The sequence below is a fragment of the Gymnodraco acuticeps genome, unplaced genomic scaffold (assembly GCF_902827175.1).
Source record: "Gymnodraco acuticeps unplaced genomic scaffold, fGymAcu1.1, whole genome shotgun sequence".
Taxonomy (NCBI): Eukaryota; Metazoa; Chordata; class Actinopteri; order Perciformes; family Bathydraconidae; genus Gymnodraco; species Gymnodraco acuticeps.
In genome coordinates this window covers 8,935,918-8,950,876 of record NW_022990271.1, presented here as the reverse complement: position 1 = coordinate 8,950,876, position 14,959 = coordinate 8,935,918, and the positions used below count along the sequence as shown (strand labels likewise).

Below are 14,959 nucleotides of genomic sequence, written 5' to 3'. Positions count from 1 at the left end.
AAAAGACACTGTGAGAAACAAAGAGGGCTCATGAATAAGAGTTGAAAAATGATAGTAGTTGCTAGGATTGATGAAACCCTATTCAGGTCTTGTGACAGGCAGCGAGGCACACAAATTCTTTCCCCTCAGGCAAGAAGGTGTAATTTCCCCTTTCACTGTCACAAGAGCCAAGTAAAAAATTATCTCTAGCTCAGAGACTGACTGCCTCCAAGTCATTTGTAATGTACAACATGTATGCATCGATCTATCTCTCTATCTATCTCTCTATCTATCTATCTATCTATCTATCTATCTATCTATCTATCTATCTATCTATCTATCTATCTATCTATCTATCTATCTATCCTTCTTTCCTTCTTTCTTTCTATCTATCCTTCTTTCTTTCCTCCCTCGCAGATCAAGACACTCAGAATAGAAACACTGGCATGCAGCTCTGTTGAAACACACACACGCTGGGATGCGGATGGAAATGCTGGCCCCACAGGACACACACACACACAGACACACACACCCACATAAAGAGCGGACTGCTGTGGGGCTGACGCAAGACTATCTCTGTCTCACGTGTCTCTCCCCTACGGCCGCCCGCTGCTCCTGACCTTCGAGATGTTTTTCTCTCTCCTTCTCCCTCTCCCTTTATTCCTCTCTGTTTCACACTCACACAACACACACACCTTCGCTCTCTCACTCACTCACTTACTTACTCGCTCAAACACACACACAGACACACACACACACACACACACACACACACACACACACACACACACACACACACACACACACACACACACACACACACACACACACACACACCCACCCCTCTCTTTCTTGTACACTTCCCAGCCCCTCAGTATTTTGTCATTTAAAGGCATTGCGTTTCAGGCCTGGATCAAGCAGATGGGGCTGCGTAAGCATGGCTGCTTTGTCACGCAGCACCTTGGCTTAAATACAGATAGTCCACATGCACTCCCCCCTAAATGCATGCCATGCACACAGACACACCTTCCTGGAAGCAGAGAGTCAGCCCAGTTGTGGATGGCATGCTGAAGACATGCTCTACAAAACAGGAACGCAAAACAGCAGACAAAGGTATCATCTCAAGCCAGAGAGAGCACCCTAATGTATTCAGTCCTTTATGGAGACCAGTGGTTCGTGCTTTCTATTGACAAAACACTCACAAATACACTCACATATAGGTCAATGGGTTCATAAGATACACACTCTCTCAAACACACACACACGTAAAATAATTATATGCCCATACCATTAGACACATTTCCCTGTCTTTCTTTCATTTTCTCCGAACATTTGCATATTCCTCTGGGTGTTTGAGTTGAGCAGCTCTTTCTCTTTCCCTTCTCTTGTCTTCCAAGCAACAAATGTCAGCTAATTACACCATGGCAGTTTGGATGAGCTGCATCTTTCCCTGTGCTCTGCTGTGCCTGTTCTCTATGGGGCTGCATGAAGAGTCAGGCATCCAAGACACCAGTTAGGAACAGCCAGCGGTGGGGGTTGATTTACAAGGCTACAACCACCACCCCCACCAACCCCTTCCCTTTTAGACATTGATTCCCCAAGAGAGAACTCATCAATACTTATCACAAATGATACAACCAGCCCGCACCAACTTGAGGGGGATATAATGTATCATTCACATCCAAGGATGAAGCAATAGCGGCTGGATAGAATCAGGTCTGGTCACATAGACTAGAGCAACAATAAGAAAAACGTTTTTTTACAAAAGATTCCATTTGATCTGGTGACACACTTGCAGGCACAAGTCCATCAAGTCAGGTAGGAGAGAAAAGTGCAAGTCATTGTCTGTGTGTGGAGCAACAAACTGCCACCTTGGTGTTTGTAAAGTGAAGCCTTGAGGACGCAGCCGCGCCCCTGAGTGCTGCTAGTTTTCACACAGAGACACAGAGAGAGAAAGACAGAAAGAAAAGGACGGAGAGAGGAGGCGATTACAGCTGTACATGGCAACACTCATAAACAACTCAGCACAATCCCAGATCCTCACCCCCGAAGCAACGTAGGGCACAGACAACCATTCACATTCAGCATCGGCTCTGAACAGATAGCAAAGTCAAAGGATGTTTATTAGGCGCGTACGTTTCAGACAAATATTCTGATTAGAATGGGAGAAATCGAATTAATTGCTTGATTCACTGAATGAACCCCGAATTTGTAATGTAATCATAACAACTGCTTTTCAAGAGGCTCTTGTTCAATTTAATTGGGGGAGAAAAAAACATCCTCTTTCACTGAATGAATGAAAATCAAATTAGGCCTGAAACTGGAGGAGTCGGCAAGTTTGTTCTGGCTTGCCATGAAAAAAACAACTGCAAAAAGCAGAAGTGTGTGATAATATATTTATTTTAAAAGACACGCGTCAACTGTTTTGTAACGCTCAAAATATATATACCACAGGCGCGGAGGGGAAAAGAGGAGACGTGAATGTTGTTAACACTGTGTACTCACTGTTAGAGATGTCTTCAGCTCTTTGACATAACTGCTGTAACACCTGCAGGAAAAGCAGAAATAAAACATCAGTGTGGTTCAGGTTAAAAATACAAAGTGACTTATAGGAATGAAAAAGTGTTTCCAGCATGCTCTCATTTATATGATAATAAAACAAAAGACGATATGCAGTATTGTGATGATGCTGGAAGATTTTAGTTTGAGAGCCTAAAGGGTATGGAGCCCCAGAAAACTACCTGGATATCAAAGTTAGAGTTACACAGCTTAGTATCTGTGGTTTTCAGACACATCAAACAGAAAATACAGTGACGTCTGAAACACAGCTGTGGCACACACACAGAGAGAAAAATATACACGTACATACAAAGTCTCTTTCTCCCTGAACCCTTTCTTGCAAAACCTGTTTGTTAGAAATGGATCTAGACACTGGAGCTTTGAGTGTGAGGATATTTTCCCCAAACACAAGACAGTTCTTGCAGAGAACCAAGCCTTGCCGGTGTTCTCACGCCCATCTCTCAAGGATTGTCTCTAAGGCCCTCCTGTGCTCTTACAGCCTGAGCCTAATCTGAGCAGCTCACCATAACAGACGCCACCCTGCTATGGTTATTACAGGAGCAAGCAAACACATGCAGATTTAACAACATGTTCTTCACGCTCATATACGCTTTTTTCTTGAATATGATTTCTGACTGATACAAAAACAAGATGTTTCTACTTCAATGTCAGTTATGTCATGGTTAGCTGTCATCAAACAGCAGAAAACACAAACTCCTCCTCAGACACATCAGACAGACATAGGGAGGCAGGCTCTGCTGGACATTTCCAGACAGACACACCAACACACACACACACACACACACACACACACACACACACACACACACACACACACACACACACACACACACACACACACACACACACACACACACACACACACAGTGTTTCAGCTTGTGTGGGAAGCTCCCTAACAAGGTTTTGTTGACAGTAAACACATCCATCTGGTCACAAGCAACAGAATCAAGTCTGGTGGACGTTTCATGAGCGAGTATGTGGTCAACGATAGATTCCTTCTTTTTAATTAGTAATATCGCACACAGTGTGAAATAGATGTCCTTTTCACAGCTGTGTTATGAAGTAATATCTGTAAATGTCCCTTTTTAGAGTGACTGCCGTGGAAAATAAGAAAATGGATATATTGCATTTCATGAGCCTAAGTGATTTTCTTTTGTATGTCCTCCAGTCATGTCTAAGTCTGTGATACATAATGCTACACACATCTGTCATTACAGCTCAATTTATCACTGAACAGCAATCACCTAGACTCGCGCTGTTGATAATAACCACACTGATCGAACTGCAATGGTCCCCTTCATTATCTGCACTCTTACACCGACAGACTGACAAACACACACACACACACGTGTACACAGACTACAGACACACACTTTGATAACTCATCGCAGTGATAACGATAACAGAGAGCAAGGTAGGCTGAATTCATCTTCAGCTTTTTCATAAAAGCCTATTAGTGGATGATTAAAGGATCTCTGCTCATGGGGCTTCAGCACAGAAAATGATTTGCCAGCCACGAGGCAGGTGAATTACACTGGATAAGAAAGCCAGTGCTGTCTGCCATCATTTGCCTGACTGAGAATCAGGCTGTTAGTCTACCTTCTCTTACTGTAGGATCCTACCAGCTTTACATCAATGGCACATGGATGAAATATCACAAAACACTAAACGCCTGTGGTCTTCTTCAACTCATATAATATCATCATCAATTATTGAATTGTTAGCTGCAGCCCAATTATCAATATATGATGACTATTACCCCAACATGACGTCATCACATTGATAATTATGTCTGTCTGTAAGTCCAAAGCCTCGAGATATTTAGTGTGCAGTCAAATAAGACTTTAACTTGAAAATGATGCCAGATTATAAGTGTGTGGCGCAGTGGGTTGTGCGTAGGTGTTGGGATCAGGGGGGTCACAGGTTCAAACCCCACTGCAGTCAGCATGTCGTTGTGTCCCTGAGACACTTCACCCCAAAGTGCTCCTGTGGGGATTGCCCACAGTATTGAGTATGTAAGTCGCTTTGGATAAAAGCGTCTAACAAGTGACATGTAATGTAATGTTATCATTTGACCATTATTAACTAATTGTTGCAGCTCTATATGATATATAACAATTGAACAAACTAATATGTAAAATAATAAAATCAGATTTAAACTATTATATCACACAAACATAAAAGAAGGTTTAGCTGGGTGTCCATTGAATGACAGAACACAGATAATCACAAGAGTAGCACAAAGCTACTTGAGCCTGAAGCAAACTAAATGACACAACACATTACTGCCATAAGTTATGTGAGTGACCTTATTTCCTTTTGGGTAACAATCCAAATGTCATTTTTTATTATAGCCATCATTACTTTGTAATTTCCATCTAATTAACTAGAAAGGTTATAAAACACAAGTGGAAAAGGAACTATCTGCAGAGTTATAATGACCTGCATTTAGACTCCAGGCGTGTTTGCACATGGACAGTGTACAACAGAACTGTTACGACGTCTCTCTGAATTGTCTTGTTTGGTTTCTCTAATCTGCTCACCCTTTGCCTCAGCCACACAGATGTTGACTTTACTTTAGGCTCGCAGGCATCTGCAGGGTTAAACACAAAAGGTCTGTTCTAGCCACAAAAAGCCAAAGAAAAGGGAAGAAAGAAAGACAGAAAGAAAGAGAGAAAGAAAGAAAGAAAGAAAACTATGTTTCATACGAGGCTCCTTTAAAAAAAAAAAACTCCGTCATTCGAGCATGAAAAACAAGCTGACTCTGAACACACACATATTGAGATTGGCCTAAAATATGTGATGCCTTGTTAGAAGAGCGACACTGGTGAGGTGTTCTCTGGCACACCAGCCCAGTGGGAGTGTGTTAGCCAGACTTGGCCGCAGACATTTTCCTGATGCCCCCAGAACAAAACAGGCACGTCTTGACAGTCTGTCCGCCACCGAGTCGTCACACAATCAGTTGCAGGAAACCAATCCCTAAATAGCAGTGATTCATCTCTTCATCACACACAATGCCCGTACACAGTGCACAAAGAAGCTCTCTCTCCCTCTCTCTCTGTCTTACCCTATCTGCCTCAACCCCTTCCCCCCCAGTGTGGTCTCTCATGCTGCTTAAAAATAAGTGCTTCTCCCAGCTTTCTTCGCCGTGTGATTTACTGGCACTGTTTAACTGCAGGGCAGCATCTTTTATTGTTACATGATCCGGGGCTGAAAGCTGACAAAATGGAATCTACCTTTGTATATGTTCAGGGCAAAGTAGGGAGCGGGTGGAGGAATACAAAAACTTGTGTGAGAAGTGTTTGTCTAAGTGCAATTCAAATACTCCCAGCCTCCCGGTGCTGTGTGTGTATGTGTGTGTTTGTCATTCCACTAAATGGTTTCTTCCTTGACTTGATGGAGCAAGTGCCATCTCAAGGGAACAGGTTACACCACACACATAAAGTAAAGCGCTATGAGACTGGAAAAAGCTCAGAATATTAGTGCCATCCATTTGTGAGCGGTAAAATATATATATGAAATACCCAGCTGTATTGTGTGCCTGTGTCTTCTTCTTTGTATATGCATGTTTTTGTGTTGCCATGATAATTCTTCCCCTAATGGCAGAGAGCCCTCGTTGCTGCATTAGCCAATCCACTTCCTTCCCTTGCTTTTCTTTGCAGAGACACATCTCCTTCAGATCAGATATGCAGTCAACCTGGCCTGGCATGGTGACTGTGCACCGTTCCATTTGGAACAATGATATCAGTACAGTGTGTGAGCAGATCATCAGCAGAGGATAATCAGTGCGGCACAGGCCCACACAACAGGTTCGGTGTATAGTTACAGCCTCGCTGATCCATCAAGATGACGTGTGAAGGTCAGAGTAGCCGTGACCAACACAGCTGTCACATCTCCTCCCAGCACCATGTTGGATAACTGGCCTTCCAAAACACTCAGCACGAAACACGGCCAAGTGGGAAGCACGGGGCCAAGGCCAGCAGAACATGCCTGCTATAACCCAGGCTGAGCTTGTTTCCTGACATGAACACCCGCTATACAATAACTTAGAATCAGAGCTGTTTCAAACGACAACTGCAACTATGACAATAAAACTCTAGGCATACCCAACAATGAAAACATTTAGACGTATAGTGTTTGCATTCAAGATTTGATTCAACACCCAATACAGACATTTATAAATGACTACCAGCTCTGTGGTATAAGAGTACAATGCTACAGTGGAGAGCAGATGTGAATTCACTTTGATTGTGTGTGTGTGTGTGTGTATGTGTGTGTGTGTGTGTGTGTGTGTGTGTGTGTGTGTGTGTGTGTGTGTGTGTGTGTGTGTGTGTGTGTGTAGCACTATTAAATGGATCTGCTGTCTCCTTGATCAAGGGAGTCAATAAAGGGCCAGTCCTGTCAAACCCTCAGGCATGAGTGTATATGCACATATGTGCCTGTGTGTGTGTCCATGTGTGTGTCCTTGTGTGTGTGTGTGTGTGTGTGTGTGTGTGTGTGTGTGTGTGTGTGTGTGTGTGTGTGTGTGTGTGTGTGTGTGGGGGGGGGGGGTGTGTGTGTGTGTGTATGTATGTGTGTGTATAGTGTGTGTGTGTGTGTGTGTGTGTGTGTGTGTGTGTGTGTGTGTGTGTGTGGGGGGGGTGTGGGGTGTGTGTGTGTGTGTATGTATGTGTGTGTATGTGTGTATGTGTGTATGTGTGTGTCTGTGTGTTATGGTCAGAATCTGAAGTACTCTGACAGGTGAGTGATTGAGTGCTTTCATTTCCCTCCAGCGACAACAAGACATGCACACACAAACACACATGTAATACACACACACACGCATACACACACAGAACACACACACAGAGTGGAAGACAGAGAGAGCAAGAGAGAGCTGTTGTTTCCTAAAGGATGCTGCTCCTGCCTGCATGCTTAAATTAGCTCTAAATGTTTGGATTACACACGGGAGCTCTCACAGAGGATTTAGCAGCCATAGCCTGGAGGATGTGTGCATGTTTCCATCTACAAACACACACACACACACACACACACACACACACACACACACACACGCACAAATCTGTCCTTATACAGATCACAAACATGTGTCACCTAATTATCACTCACTATAGTCTGTGAGTCCTTGACAACATAACATGAGACGCATCCATCTTACCAAAAATAAGGAGATGAGTTGATATCTAAAGGCAACACGTGGCTCTAAATGGTGTTTAAACAGCTGCAACAAAACATTTCATTCACCAGGTTTTCTGCTATGGGGGGACAGTGTTTCCACATTACACTTTTTTAAGAGTGCAGTCTTGGCTTCTGCTGGTGGGGGGAGGATAGGATATACTTGCCGACATAGAGACAGGGAGAGAAAGGAGGAGAAAAAGAGAAGGGGAATGAGGGAGGTCAGTGCCCCCAGTCTCAGATAAAGGCCCTCTCCCTCCCTTCTGCCTCGGCTTTCGAAGCCCCTGCCAGGATCGAGAGGCGTCTCACGTTACAGCTGTCTCTCAGTGTCATCGTTCAGTAAGAGAGTGCACAAGCGAAAGAGAGCGAGAGACAGACCGAGTGTGAGAGAGACATAGAGAGAGGGGGAAAGCGGGACAATGCCAGAGAGCGAGCGGGCCGGCTTTCATAGCTGGACAAGAGAAAAACAACAACAGCAGCAGGTTCAACTGGCTCAGGAAAAACCGTGCGGTGTGCCATGTTTTAAAAGTTATTGCAACATAAATGTTCGCTAATATTCAGAGCCTTTTGAAATTGCTGAAATGTGCCATGACCTTTTCAAGACAAATTATTTCAAATGAAGTGTGAACAGGGAAAGTCAGAGCGTTTCCTCTTCACCAACAGGGACTAACTGAGCACGTAAAGCCGTAAGGACTGCGTGCCATAAGGCTTCTGTGGATTACACACTATTGAGTCGCCTCTTCACATGAGTATCCATTTTTAACCTTCAAATTCTAAAAACAGCAGCTTGTCCTAGGTCCAAAGATAACTAATCCAATGACTGCTAGCATTTCAGCCGGCGCTGCTAACAAGGTGAGGCCATGTAGGTCACTCTGAGTTTAGTTTCATTTTGATTCAACCCTCGTTTCTTTCCTATACCTTTCCCTGGAGATAAATAAAGGATGCCCAAGAGTTGCAGATAAAAAGTTCACACATGGGAAAATGGGCTGTATATGATTTTCACTCCAAACGGTATTGCACTTAGATATCTGACAGAGTGAGAGCTGATTGAACCAGGGAGGTTGACATAAAACATGAATCTGAACAAACACATACAGCTATGTAGAGCTCAAAACTGCTTTTCTTTGACTTTTCTGTATCCTTGTCATTTCTCATGGCGTTCTGTAGGAATTCAATATTTAAAATTCTGGCTTAGCTTGGAGCAGGCTTTGCCAGCACAGCTAAAATAAAAAGCCTTTGTGGCAGCAGTGACCAGATTTTAAATGCGGAAGAAGATCAATAAGTGGGGGCTGTCGAGGCACAATCTCATGCATTTGTGTGTATGTGTGTGTGTCCTGTCTCTATGCGTAACTGCTTGTGTTCTGACAGCAGATGTGTGTGTGTGTGTGTTTGTGTGTAGATGTGTGCGCCTACGTGCGTCCAAACATCCAGCGAGGCTCACAGCTCCCCTGCCTGCTACACGCTATTCTATAGTATCATCAAGAACCCCTCTGACCCAGGAGGCACGCCAATAGAGAAACCAATATCATTCCCATTCCCACATCCAAACCTTCTTCCTATTGCTTTTCCATTCCCAGTATCCTTTTCCCATCTGAGCGCAGCCATCACGGGTGAATTGTGGAGGAAAGTGTAAATACAGGCCCCCTGCTACAGATTGACAAACATCACACTAAATAGCAGGTTTTCCAGACCAGGTTGACATTTCCATAATCAAGTTTCTGCTGAAACAAAATGATGGGCTCCTAAACAAGACAGGGAGAAAAACGAACAAAAACACTTTTTGTTTTCTTGGTGATAGATCATGTTTTCTTTGTATCAACACATCCTTTTTCAGTTTTGTTAAAATACCCTGTGTCTCTGTTTCGTGAAGCCAAATAACACGAATGTGATTTCTTTTCAGGGGAAGAAACGCATTCATAATGTTGCCATATTTGTTGTTTGTTGTCACTCTTATAAAGAACACATTAAATGGATCCTTTCAGCTCACATAAAGTCAAAACCTTCTTTGCTATGTCATCACCGCATGAATAGGTGATGCACACAAACAGTGAATTATAAGGGCTTGTATACTGTTGTATGGCTCCAGAAAAACAACAAGTACATCTGTATATCTGCCTCCTCATTTATGTGGAATACAAAAGTAGCCTTGAAATGGAAAAAGCATCAGGACCTTTGGAGACTTCATTAAAAGAAACTAGCCTGGACTTTCCAAACAAGGCATCTCTTTGGAGGGTAAAATCAACCTTTTCACCTTGCTGGTGGAAAAACAGGCATCCAAACGAGACAGAGCGAGCACAAACAACCTTGACTTTCATCAAGGAAATTCTCACATTGAATGATAAATAGAGGCCCAGGGGACGAACAGCAAAGAAGCAGCTTATCGTCTTTCCCTCCCAAATTTGGCCGCTCTGTCTTCTGTCTCCTGAAAGTCAACGCGGGGTGACCCACTTGCACTTTACACTGTTTATTGTCTGGTAATTAATCCACCATATGTAATCCACACAAAAATGTAGAGACAACTAAAGCGGCTGTTGATTTGTTTAGACTTAATTAACAGTTGAGATTGTTTATTTGTTTCTACAACAGGAGGCATATGTGCCATATCTCATTAGCCTGGCTTTCAAAATGTAGATGTATTTCTCATTGTACAGAAACAGGCCGAAATGTCAGCTCAGATAAAGCCAGAGTATGGAGGATGACATTAAAAGTAGCTGTCACTGGGCATGCACTTTAGACAATTATTGTGTACCATGGTGATTATCAGGACAGCCTGTGAACCTGCAGTGTTACCAAAATAGCAAGGTAACATAAGGTTAGGTAGATGGTCTGAGAGCTAATCAACCTTCCAGCTGAGAGGACATTAACCTGGGAGGCCATGTAAACACGTATCAATATGTGAGTATTGTAACATGCAGGCACACAACAGCAGGCCAGGACAGACACAGCAGCTCCAATTTGATCTGTAACAATAAGAGGCATTATCAATCTCATGCCTGGAAGCTTTTAGGGCTGTCGCTTGAACGCATCTTCTTCTCAAAGAACCATTAGCCCTTATAGGATTAATGTCAACTTCCAAAAACATATTTTTAAAGTCCTCCATTTCTTGGTACATTATTTGATTTGTCATTACAGTTTTCTGCGTGCGATGGTGAGGGATGAGAAAATATGATCAGGAGTCCGTCTAACATTAGTTCTTGAATCGTTTGGTTAACACAGAGCAGACCTCTACTTCCTCTCTAAATTTCACAGCTCCGTGTCAGCACTCACATGCAGAGATTTGACAGGCCTCCCAGATGGCCATTATTATCAAAGATTGTTTTTGGGTCTAATGAATCTCTGTCTAAATATACAATTCTGATAACAATGGCAAGGAATATTTAGGGTAGAAGTCATACACAGACTTTATACGCATAAAAAAGTATCTTGGTCGAATACGTTTTAACGCAAAAGGTACATATGTCATCAACATTTTGCCTGTCATATACTGCCTACCTCACTCAAGTCAGCGATGTTTTACCAGCAACAAACTCGTTGCTAGATATGTGCAATACTGAACGTTTTATAACATTTTAAATATATTATCATTTCTATGTTAATTTTGCCAATACTGATACAACCATAATATTTCCGAATTAAAGTATTGAAGTGTAAAACATCCCTACTAAAGCAAACATCTCAACACACTGCCAGACTCACTCTTGTCCTGAGTTAATAATCACGTGTCTGCAGTCATTTCAAAGGATGAGCACCCTTTTGGTATATTTGTGTACATCATTAATCATCACAACAGTTTAATATTTTCAGAACAGGTGAGCGATTGTTACAACAGAGATAGTATATTGTAGCAGAAACACATTACATTCACACGTATGCACTTGTTTGCTCTTATGCACACTTCCATTACAAGAAAAAACATATGGGCAAGTGTTGCTTCATACAAATGACTTGATCAATATATCATGCACACCTAATACATCTCACTTCACTTCATTTTCCAAAGAACAAACTATGGGTTTCCTCCAAAGAAAAAAAAAAGATATCCTCATATTCAATAGTAAAGGATTACAGAGAATACAGCCATGTGTGTGCACATGGGATTGTCTTCTCAAAAGCTGTCCAAGTTCTGTCAGATTCAGCACCCCCAGACACAGAGCTCGTGAACCTAATTTCACCTAATCAGCTTAGTCAATAGCAACCGTTTGCTGTGACTTTGGTAGACATGCAAATAGGGCTTAACTATGTCTATCCTTAATTCCTGAATGTTCAAGTCAAGCAGAAGTCCTCCTTTATCTCTTAAAAAACAACAGATCCAATTTGAGAGAGCGAACGAAAGAGAAGCAAAGAGAGAAGAAGAGAGGGATAGAGATTAAAACTCTATCGGAGAGGTTTTTTTTTTTTTCTTGGCCTGGAAAGAAGAGACATCTCTGATTTGAGTGTGCTTGAGGTAGCTCAGTGTGTTTTCATTTCCAACCAACATGGCAAACAATTTCTGACATATTTGTTCCCCTTTCTTCACTCTTGCTCACTCTCTTACAAATTATGGGAAAACACACTGCACAAATATATTTCTTCTGTGGGTTGGTAAGTATGTTTAGCTGCAGCAAGTGCACATATAAACACACACATGAAGACACATTTTCAAAGAAATCTGGCCAAAACAAAACAACACCAACAACAGATAGTTGTGGTGGAAAACTGCGAGACATTGTTCTGTTTCAATTCACTGATACCACTAATGGCTTCTTAGCAGCTCCATGAAATCAAGCAGCTGTCATGTCGATGCATCAGCAGGGAGAGGAGGGAGAGCCATCCCCATAAGGACAGAGGCACCGCGCCTTCATGTTTGGCTAAACATCTGCTCCTCTGCACTCCAGCTTTGCAGCAATAAACGGGCAAACAAAAGAGGTGGGAGGTGAAATGATCAGATTTTCCATTTCAAAGCATTTGTTCGGTTTGTTTTCCTTTCCCCTCCTCTCTCTAAACTGCTTACAGGACATGGGGGAAGAAAGTGAGCTCAAGTTTTATCTGTGAGGAACAGAGCAAATGTCCAGGCTAAAATGACACCTTTTTGTAAGATGGATGACAAATAATTAAGGTCACCATTTTACCGGAGTCAGTTTTCTTAACTGCTGCAAAAACAGTATTATTATAGCTCAGTCAGGGGTGATTCAACCGTGCATGTGTGTGAAATGACAAGAGATGCATGTGCAAATGTGCATGTCTTATGTGTCAATCTGAAAAACCGATCAATCTTCCATCAATTCAACTCTGTGTAGCCTAAACAACACCATAAGACTAAACCAATAAAGGTTCATTTACAGGCCAATAAATACCTTTTTTAATCACATAATTATTTCAAACAACCGTGCAATTCAAAAGACTTCTAATCACTTGTTATTTGGCACTTACATCCAGTTACATTTCATTTCGACTGTTCTCCCCTTAATAGGATTGTTGGTAATTAATATCCTTCCTTCCTTCCTTTCTTCCTTCTCTCCCTCCTCCTCCCTTCCTTCATTCATTCATGTTCAGTTGGAAAGATACACAGAAAGCAGTACTGAGTAAACTTTTGAATAACATTTAAAAACAAATAGGATACATTTAGAATGTGCACTTTTGTGATTGAGGTTGTAGGCGACCACCATGTCCACCTGTCTCTCCAAACAAACACAATCCTGACATATCACATTACGTCACTTTGTATTTGTTTTAACAGCAAACGTCCCGACCACAACACAAACTGTCCCCTCGTTCAGATAAAAACAAATAGTTTTGAAATGATTGCTGACAATCTATTAACCACCTTAATTTTCTTTCGAGAAAATCACAAGATCCTTTTCCTCATTTGTCTTAACAAATCTCAAACTTTGGTTAAACTTGCCACAAAAAAAACGTGGATCCATTTCCTTTTAAAGTAGCCTGTCTGTTAGTGTGAGAGATAGTTAGGGTAGGGGGAGGCAGAAGTGCTTGAGGGACGAATTTAAAATAACCAAGATGGCGAGTGGCTTGTTGTTTTGGAAGGGGCAGAAAAAATGGAGGATATTGTAGTATACACAAAGGGATACATTTCAACAACTCGGCCAAGCCGCTGCTAGCTGCATGCCTCTCGGTTTGAGGAAGCGACCGCGATAGCAGCTCCGAGGCAGGCTGCCCGGAGATTACACCAGCTACACGAAAAGCTAAAAAACTCTGACCCGCTGTGGAAAAAGAAACGAATAATACACCTCCAAGTTAATCCGAAACGAATGGGATATTTATGTATTTGTTGATAATTGTTTTATTTTCGCGTCGAGGGACTGTTAAACTGGATAGGCTTTAACGGACTTGCAGCGAGGACCAGCGGCAGTTACCCCTTTAACGTTGACGGTTACGGAACATCCAGCATCAAAAACGCAACCAAAACCGACAACCACACGGTTTATAAAAGCAGAACAGAGACCACAACGAAACCCCTCTTTAAAAAGTTTAATTTCTCAACCATTAAACAAGTTATAAAATAGCCTAAGTGGAAGGTACGAGAGAAAAGCAGAGGGACACAAAGACGATTCCCACTATCAGGTCACCACTCAAAAGAGGAAGGGAGAAAAACACTTCGTTTTTATATTAAAGAGAAACAAACTTTACATATTTCAATGAATCTACCACTATCTACTACACCGACTACACGAATTACAGCGTAAAACAATCTAATAAGCAGTCTACACAAGCTGAAAAAGAAGAAGCTAAGAAAGTAGAACCGAAGCCAGATCTACGCGGCTCATCGCTTGTTCTGTGATGAGGGGGAAAACAGCGTCAGAGAAATAAAACACTTACCTTTTTTTAGTTTCGACACTTTACTTATTTCCAACGTGCGGTTTAGTTCAACTAACACTTCGGCTCGGTCTTCTTCTTGCCTCTTTTTTTCCTTGGTCGGTTTTGGTTATGAAAGAGAGGTCGGGGACGAATGATAAAGAAGGGAATTGGGCAGTAATTGAGTCTCGGTGTGTGAGTGTGTGTGTTAGTTACTAACAGCAGATTGAAGGAGACTCTTCTCAAGGTTTATTCAGCTCCACTTCAAGGAACCGACCTGACGTCAGCTCACTACTGCCACACAAAGAAAACTTATTATTTGTGCAGCGGCCGTAGTAAGCGAAGAGGATACTGTTATTGTCCGTTATTACTTTAAACGCGATGTTGTCATTAAGCACACACAGATCTGGCAGCGATCTCACCGTAACTTTATTTA

The 14,959-nt window shown here is 42.2% G+C and overlaps 1 protein-coding gene across 1 annotated transcript in view; it reads right to left on the bottom strand.

The window, feature by feature from the left end:
* baz2ba (bromodomain adjacent to zinc finger domain, 2Ba) overlaps nucleotides 1-14,756 on the bottom strand; it is a 63,924-nt gene extending 49,168 nt beyond the window's left edge. Inside the window, exons 1-2 of the mRNA XM_034220911.1 lie at nucleotides 14,548-14,756; nucleotides 2,485-2,527 (exon numbers count right to left, since the gene is read on the bottom strand). The gene's annotated coding sequence lies outside the window, so the exon portion shown is untranslated. The remainder of the gene's footprint in view (nucleotides 1-2,484; nucleotides 2,528-14,547) is intronic.
* Nucleotides 14,757-14,959: the final 203 nt, after the last annotated feature.